Below are 9,161 nucleotides of genomic sequence, written 5' to 3'. Positions count from 1 at the left end.
CTGGGATTTAATGCCATCTTTATATTGAAGTTTGGTGTGTCTGTTGGTCTGTCTTGTCTTAAAGTAGGTCTTTCAGTTTTTCTTTTAAGACTGGTTTTGAGTCTGTAAAGTTTCTGAGCTGTTGTTTGTCTGTGAAACCATGTATTGTTCCTTCAAACCTGAAAGTGAGTTTTGCTGGGTGCTGTATTCTAGGCGAAGCATTTATTTCATTGAGTTTTGTCACTCTGTCCCACCATTGCCTTCTGGCCTTGAGTGTTTCTGGTGACAGGTCTGCGGTAAATCTCAAGGATGTTACCTTGAATGTAATTTCTCTTTCGATCTTGCTGCTTTCAGAATTCTGTCTCTCTCTGTGGGATTTGTCATTGTGACAGGATGTGTCTTGGGTGTTTTTTCTGGGGTCTCTTTTAGTTGGTGCTCTTCGGGCATGCAGGATTTGATTGCATGTATTCTTTAGCTCTGGTAGTTTCTCTTTAATGATGTTCTTGACTGTTGATTCTTCCTGGAGATTTTCTTCCTGGGTCTCTGGGACTCCAATGATTCTTAAGTTGTTTCTGTTGAGCTTATCATAGGCTTCTATTTTCATCTGTTCCCATTCTTTGAGTAATTTTCCATTGTTTGATCATTTGCTTTAAGGCTTTTTTTCCAATTTTTTCTGCTGTATGGAGTTGTTATTCATCTCATCTTCCAGTGTACTAATTCTATCCTCAGCTGCTGTTAACCTGTGGGAAAGCTCATCCATTTTTTCCAATTCATCTACTGAGTTTTTCAGACCTGTTATTTGACCTGAAATTTCAGTTTGGAGTTTTCTGATTTCTATCTTCATATTCTCTTGATTCTTATTAGTGTTCTCTTCTATACTTTCTTTGAGTTCTTTGAACATCTTCCATATTGCGACTCTAAACTTCTTATCTGAGAGACTGACTAGTTGGTTGGACATGTTCCGGTCATCAGAGTTGCCATCTTCATTCTCTATGTTTGACACTGGCCTGTGTTGTTTCCCCATTGTCACACTTGTATTGTGGGTTTTTCTACATGTTGTGGTTGTATTCATTGGCTAAATGATGTGCACGGCTGCTCCACTTTGCTACGTGGCCACGCTCCTCTGGCTCCTTTCTTTCTGAGCATATCGACTCACCTCCAGGGAAGGCTAGCCATCTGCAGATGAAGCCACCACAGAATGAAATCAGGCCACGAATGCAGCACAGCACAGGAAATAGTCAGAGATAGGTGCTGGCATCAGAGTTTCAGCAGAGTTCAACGGCTTCCCCCTTTCTGGGCGTATCAACTCACCTCCAAGGAAGGCTAGCCATCTACAGATGAAACCACACACCGGATGAAATCAGGCCGAGAATGCAGAACAGCATAGGAGACAGTCAGAGATAGATGCTGGCATCAGAGTTCCAGCAGAGTTCAGCAGCTTCCTTATAGCCGGTTTTCATGATTGGAAGCAGTTCCTTGGTGTTCCATCCCACTTGAATGAGCCTCTGGGAGACCGATTTTTCTGGGCCCATTTTGGCCCACCCCTGAGAGGTTCAGGAGACAGGACAGTAAAAAAAAAAAAAAAAAACAGTCGGAAAACACTGGGCAGGCGTAGAGTTTCCCAGCCTGAAGTCACAAACAGGCGACCTGCCTTTCTGCAAAATACTGCTTATAGCTGTTTTTCACAAATGGAAGCAGTTCCTTGGTGTTCTGGCACAACTTGAATGAGCCTCTGGGAGAGCAATTTTTCTGGGTCCTTTTCGGCCCAATCCTGAGAGGTTCAGGAAACAGGACAGTAAAAAAACACACACAGGCAACACTCACAGTTTCTCCTAATTTGCAGTTTTCTAAAGTCAAATAATTTTCATGTTTTTTGCCCATTTTAAAAATAAGATTGATTATATATGTATGTATATATATACATATATATGATTTCTGAGTGCAGAGCCAGGAGTAACCCCTGAGTGCTGCTGGGTGTGACCCAAAAAACAAACAAACAAAAGTTTCTGGAAAATCTAAGGTCATATAGATTTTCTGAATCATTTTTATCACTATATATATATTCTTTATATCATATATATCATTATATATATTCTTATATGATTTTATATACAGTTTTCATATGAATACATTTAAACAGAAGCATGTAGATGTTACCCCATGAATCACATTTTCTTTGGAGGTAGTAATATATTTCTTTGCTTTTTTCATATAGTTTCTAGTTTGAATTTGATAGTAATATAAAAGAATGCTAATTACCTTTAATTTCTTTCTAGAAAAAGCTTAAAATTAAATAGAGGTTTGTTATTAATGTTAGCAGCATAATTATATTCCAGGATTACCAAAGCACTTTTCTCTTTGACATTTGGGGTTTTTCCCAAAGGACACACAAAGGAAAAGTAGAATTTTCTGCAAATAAATACTCTTTTTGGACAATGAGGATGACTCAAAGGGTTGGAGAATGTGACTTGCATTGTGAGAGCCCCAGAGTTTTTGAGTGGCTCCCTTATGCTGAACGTGACCTCCCAGGACTGATAAGTGTGACTCCTCTAACAAAAAAGAAAAAAGAAAAAATACTCTTCTTGGGGCCGGAGAGAGCATAGAGGTAGGTAGGGCATTTGCCTTGCATGCAGAAGGATGGGGGTTCGAATCCCGGCATCCCATATGGTCCCCCAAGCTTGCCAGGGGCAATTTCTGAGCGTAGAACCAGGAGAAACCCCTGAGCATTGCCAGATGTGACCCAAAAAATCACAAAAAAAAAAAGGGGAAATACTCTTCTTTATGTGTTTAAATCTTCAAAATTCAGAAGATGGAAGTGACAAATTGGAATAAGCAGCAGTTCATTTTAATATAAAGTTATGCTAATGGTGCTGTGGTGAGGACTTTCAAAATTATATGGAGTAATAGTGGAGAAAGTGGAAAAAGATTTTGCCTTATCTCAGGGAGAAGGCTTTTTTGGTTTTTGTGATTTGGTTTGATATTAGTTGTTGGTTTTTTGTATATAGCCAATTAGTGTATCCCATGATATGTGTTTTGTTGAGGTATGTTTTTTCTTATGATCATGAATTAATGATGTAAAATCACGTCAGTAGCTATCTCTGAGTCAATTACTTTTGGTGGGGCCAAAAGTAGCAGTGTTCAGGGCTTATTCTTGGCTCTATGCTCAGGGAGAACTCCTAACAGGGATTGAAGGATCATATTAGATGATGAGATTGGAACCCAGGTCAGCAGCATGCAAGGCAAGTGCTCCATGCACTGTTCTGGTCAAAAGATTTTTTTAATCATTCCTTTTGTTGGTATGATGTATTACATTAATCGTTTTGTAGACACTGAACCATCCTTGCATCTCTGGAATGAATCCCACTTGATCACAGTCTATAATTATTTTGATACATTGTTAGATTTAGTCCACTAAGATTTTGTTGAGGATCTTTGCAATGTTCATTGAGGGGTTTTGTATGCAGATCTTCCACACAAGTTTTAAGAATCTACTAGATAGGAATAAGTCTATTTATGCTAATGATTTCACACATGGAACTTCCTAAAGAGCCACAGCAGTTTTAAGGAAAAAAATTATTGAAGGCATTGTATTTCCTGACTTTGTATAAAACTATAGTAAATAAAATTGTATAGTATTAGAATTAGTATTAGAATATAGTATTAGAATTAAGACAAATCTTCCGGCAGCACTCAGGGGTTACTTCTGGCTCTCCGCTCAGAAATCTCTCCTGGCAGGCTTGGGGGACCACCTGGGATGCTGGGGTTTCAACCACTGTCCTTCGGCCTGCAAGGCAAACACCCTATCTTCATGCTATCTCTCCAGCCCCCATAAAGACAAATCTTAGACTAATGGGACAAAACTGAGAGTCCAAAGATAAACTATTAAATTATTAGCATTTTATCTATGATGAAGGAACTGGGTGCATGAAGTAGATCAGGGAAAGCATCTTCAACAAATGTTCTGGGGAAACTCGTAAGCCACATGCAAAAAAAAAAGCAAACTGAAATCATATTCAGAAACATTAATTTAAAGTGAGAAAACTGGCCAACTACATGCAAAGAAGTGAACTCAGATCCTCTCTTTAACACCATGCACAAAGGTCAACTCAAAATAGATTAAAGACCTTGCTAAGAGACCTGAAACCATAAGGTACAGAAAGAAAAGCATGGACAGAACACTCCATGACATTGAAGGAAAAGGTATCTTCAAATATGATTCACCACTGTCCAAGTAAGGGGAAGCAAAGATAAACAAGTGGAACTATATTAGACTGAGAAGCTTCTGCACTTCATAGGAAATAATGACTAGGATACAAGGACTAATCATGGAGTAGGAGAAACTATTCACCCATTACCCATCAGTTAAGAGGCTAATATCTGAAATGTACAAGGCAAGATATATAAGGCAATATATTTATTGTATGTATTTATTTAATATATCTTAGCAAGAAAAACTACAAATAACCCAATCCAAAAGTGGAGAGAAGAAATCAACAGACATTTTCTCAAAGAAATACAGATGGCCAAAGGGCACTTGAAAAAAATGCTCCACATCACTAATCTTCAGAGAGATGCAAATCAAAGCAACAGTGAGGTGCCATCTCACGCACAGAGACTGGCACACACCACAAAGAACAAGAACAACCAGTGCTGGGGCAGATCAGGGGAGAAAGAGACTCTCCTTCACTGCTTGTCAGAAGGTAGACTAGACCAAGCCTTTTGTAAAGAAATGGATATTTCTCATAAAACTAGAAATTTATCTCTTATCTGATCTAGCAATACTACAATTAGGGATATACCCGACAAACTCAAAATCACCATGCAGAAAAGCCCTCCATGTTTCAGAATAGATGAGTAGCTAAAGAAACCATGGTACAACTACACAATTGAATACTACACAGCTGTTGTACTTATATAACTTATGTGATATACACATACAAGAAATGTTCTTATATTTGGATTGATATAGAGATTATTATGCTAAGAGAAATGATTGTAGAGAGAGTGATAGACAGAATAATATTACTCATTTGTTGTATATAAGAAAAATAAAAGATAGTGTGATAATAATATCCAGAGACATTAGGGATGAGGATCAGTCCATGGTAAGAAACTTCTCACTAAGAGTGGTGAATGCGTTAAGAATACTGAATGGTCCACTCTGACACTGATAGTTGAAACTGATCACTCTAGACAAGAACTGGATGCTGAAAGGGGATAAAGTGATTTGGATGATACCCCTTGGTAATAGTGCCAAAACAAAGTGTAAAAAAAGAAAAGAGAAAAAAAAAGAGAGAAGTAAAATGCCTGCCCCAGAGGCCTGTAAGAAAAGATGGGTAGGAGGGAAACCAGGGATTTTGGTGGTAGGAAATGTGCACTGATGAAGATGGTATACATTCTCTGACTGTAACTCAACCATGAATAATTTTGTTACTACAGTTCTTAAATAATGTAATTTTTTTTAGAAGAAAGAGTCAACCTAGGCTCTTTGCCACTGGACAAAAAGACACATGCTATAGGAATAAACTTTTTTGCAGCATTCTTTGTAATAACAAAAACTTCCAATAGCTTGAAAACCCTAGGGAATTCAAATGTATGGTGTACTTGGTGTTAAAAAATATTGTACAACAATAAAAAAATATGGACACTCGTTTTTATTTTGCAATATTCATTCATCCAGTTAGTTATATGGAATAATAAACTGCAGACAGTGCATTGGGTTTGTTACCTTGTGTAGAAAATCCAGGTGGCATGGGATGAGTAAAAGACAATTACAATGAGTTTGAAGAAATAATGGTTATTTCTAGGGAGATAAATAATATCTTTCTCTTTTTCTGTTTTTTAGTATTTAGGATTTTTTTTCAGTGAGACAAAATACTTTAGCTGAGAGAGAGAAACAGAAAATGTGAGATAAGAGGAAGAGAGAGCACAGGTGTCTCCAGAGTGGAAAAAGTTAGTATTTCATTTTTCAATACCCAACATAGAGAGTCTAGGTCAATGCTGTAGCACTGATATATAGACCTGTTTAAGTTGAGTTGTCAAATATCTAGGAAAGAATGAAGTGGAATTGTAAACAATGATAGCAATAAAGAAGGAACACATTGCCTGGTAAGATCCATCTCCTAGAACAAACCTTTCCTTCATAGGTTTAGAGCATTGTATGATTGAAACACGACTGTCAATAACTTTTGACACTACCTCAGTGTTATTTAATAAAATAATTAAAAATAGACCCATGCACTCATCTATCACCTATCTATAATCTATCTATCTATCTATCTATCTATCTATCTATCTATCTATCTATCTATCTATCTATCTATTCCTGTCTCTAACTCTGAGTCTATATATTCCTCCATCTCATTAGAAAAAGCAAGGATGAGGGATTCTGTTTATCAAAACAGTCCGTACTGCCAGTCTCCTCTTCATTATCACTGAGCATCATTGTCTAATGTAAGAACCTGCTCCCGATCTCTTTGTATCAGATGGCTTCAGCTAGCAATCAGTAGATGCTTTGTCCCTAAGGATAAGAAAATTGTGGTTTTCTGAAGAAAACTGTAGTTTCCTGAAGAAAACTACCTCTTAGGCAAAACTATGAGGGTCAGGAGGACCCTGGTAGGAATTTTGTCACAAATAGTGGAGCAATGCAGTTAGGGCAGAGAAGGAATCATTATGACAATAGTTGGAAATGATCACTCTAGAAAAGAATTGGGTTTTAAAAGAAAATAAAGTGATATGCCTTTAGTAACAGAACTACAAATCACAGTGTCTAAAAGAAAAAATGGAAGAGAGAGAAGTAAAATGTCTCCCAAGAAGCAGGGGATGGGAGGGACTCCAAAGACATTGGTGGTAGAAAATGTGCACTGGTGAAGCAAGATGTACTTGATAACTGAAACTCAAGCATGAACAAATTTGCAGTCACAGTGCTTAAATAAAGTAATTATTAAAAAAGAAATGGAAGAAATAGATCACAATATTCTAGGTTAATTCCTTTTTTATTACTTTATTTAAAAACTTGTTCATGATTAAGCGCACAATTCCCACCAGAAAAATCCCCAGTTTTCCTCCCACCCTCCCCACTGCCGGCCTCTGCCTCTGGGAAGACATTTTGCTTCTTGCTCTCACTCACTCCTCTTCCCATTTTCCCCTTTAGACACTGTCATTGGAACTACTTTAAGAGAAGATTGCCAAGAGGCCAAGCATAGATGACTCTATAAAAAAACTATGCAGGCCCGGAGAGATAGCACATTGGTGTTTGCCTTGCAAGCAGCCAATCCAGGACCAAAGGTGGTTGGTTCGAATCCCGGTGTCCCATATGGTCCCCCGTGCCTGCCAGGAGCTATTTCTGAGCAGACAGCCAGGAGTAACCCCTGAGCAACGCCGGGTGTGGCCCAAAAACCAAAAAAAAAAAAAAAAAAAACCCTAAAGAAACTATGCTACATATATACGATGGAAAGGTACTCAGTTGTAAGGAAAAGACAAACGAAGTTTATGCAATTTCTGTTAAGTAGATGAATCTGGCGAGTAGCATGTTGAGCGAAATTAGCCAGAAGAAGAGAGACATATACAGAATGATTGCTCTCACATGTGGGATATAAAGATAGAAACATAGTAAAGAAACAAAATATACCCAAAGACAACAGAAACTGAAAACTCATCTGTAGTAGAAAGCATATCACTGTGGATAGTGGAGATGGTGGGTGGGGGGTGGGGGACTCCCTGGGACAGTGGTGGAGGGAAGCTAATACTTTGATGGAAAAAGTGGTAATAAAAAGTTTTACTTATTTATTATTTATTTGGGGGCCATACCAGCCGTGCTCAGGGCTTACTCATGGCTCTGTACTCAGGGATCACTTCTGGTGAGGCCAAGGGAACTGAACCTAGATCAGACGCCTACCAGGCAAATAAATGCCTTTCCCCACTATACTATTGCTCCAGATCTAGGATATTTTATAAAGTCACAGTGTTTAAACTTGAAAGAAAAAGAGAGAAAATGGACTCCACATCCCATATCAGAAGAGTCAACCTGAGATGGAGTTTATCATAACTTTTCCAATTTTTAAGAACACCTAAGATTATCTTAATTCTAACTGATTTCTCTCTTCACAGCTATGAATATCTCCTCTTACCTGATACCTACTTGGACTTCAAGACACAATTTTCATGTGCCCTGACTGGGAAGAGAACGTGCGAGAAAGGAATACCTAGCAACTAGACTCCGAGGAGAACATCAAAGTGTGCCTCTCTCACTTGCTGCATCTTGAAGACTGTTGGCTCTCTCAGCAAGTGGATCACTTGCCATGGTGTTCTTTTCTGCCTCCCATATAGACCATCAGTTCAGGGAGAGAAAACACGATCTAGACTGTTTCCAGAAGTGGGGCACTGAATTTCTACTCTGTGTTGGTAAAGAAAATTTATTTTATCCAGAAATGAGTTTAAAAGGCCACAGAACATCACTTGTTTAGATTATTTGAGTCTTGTTTTGTTTATTTTTTTCTATTTAGACAAATGCCTGCAAATAGATTTACACTTGACTGCCTTGATCCTCCTCTTCTTGTATATGCTGGTAGGGATGTCTTTTCTTCTGTTAGAGGGAAACAGTAAGAAATCACATGGATCATGTTTCAGAATCCTCTAGATAGGAGTGTGAAATCACCCTATGCACCATATTTCTAGTTCTGGGTGAACAGGTCTGCTGCAAATAATTGCAAAGAATTAATAAACCAAGCTAGTCAGGAGAGAATAATGGAGTCAGTGGCTTCTTGCTTCATGGTCTCTTTCAATGCCCCAAGCCAAAACTGAAAGCTGTTTATTTCACCAGTATAAACTCAACTGGCAGAGGGAGGGTCTAGTGAGATCCAGGTGGACTTTTACCTATCAAAGGGATAGAGAAAAGGAAAGAGGAAGTTGGGGAAACGCCTTTGTTTTGGGTAATAGCTGGCTGTCATCAAAGGAATCGAAGGAGGACAGTTCAAGAACAATATCAAACATCACTTCCTCTTGCACTTAAGCTGAACCCATCCTGCCTGCAGATTTGCTTTCTTTCTGGTCATTTTCCTCAGGTTTAGATTGTTAGGTCTGGAGTTGGTGGTTTCTCAGACTTGTGCATTGTGACTCTGTGAAAATGGCTCTTATCTGAATTCCAGAGGGAGGTAAAGAGGACACCATTAGCTGACAGTCCT

Source organism: Suncus etruscus, chromosome 10 (genome assembly GCF_024139225.1).
Source record: "Suncus etruscus isolate mSunEtr1 chromosome 10, mSunEtr1.pri.cur, whole genome shotgun sequence".
In the NCBI taxonomy this organism is placed as follows: domain Eukaryota; kingdom Metazoa; phylum Chordata; class Mammalia; order Eulipotyphla; family Soricidae; genus Suncus; species Suncus etruscus.
The sequence above is the reverse complement of the archived record's forward strand: the minus strand, read 5'-3'. Positions refer to the sequence as shown.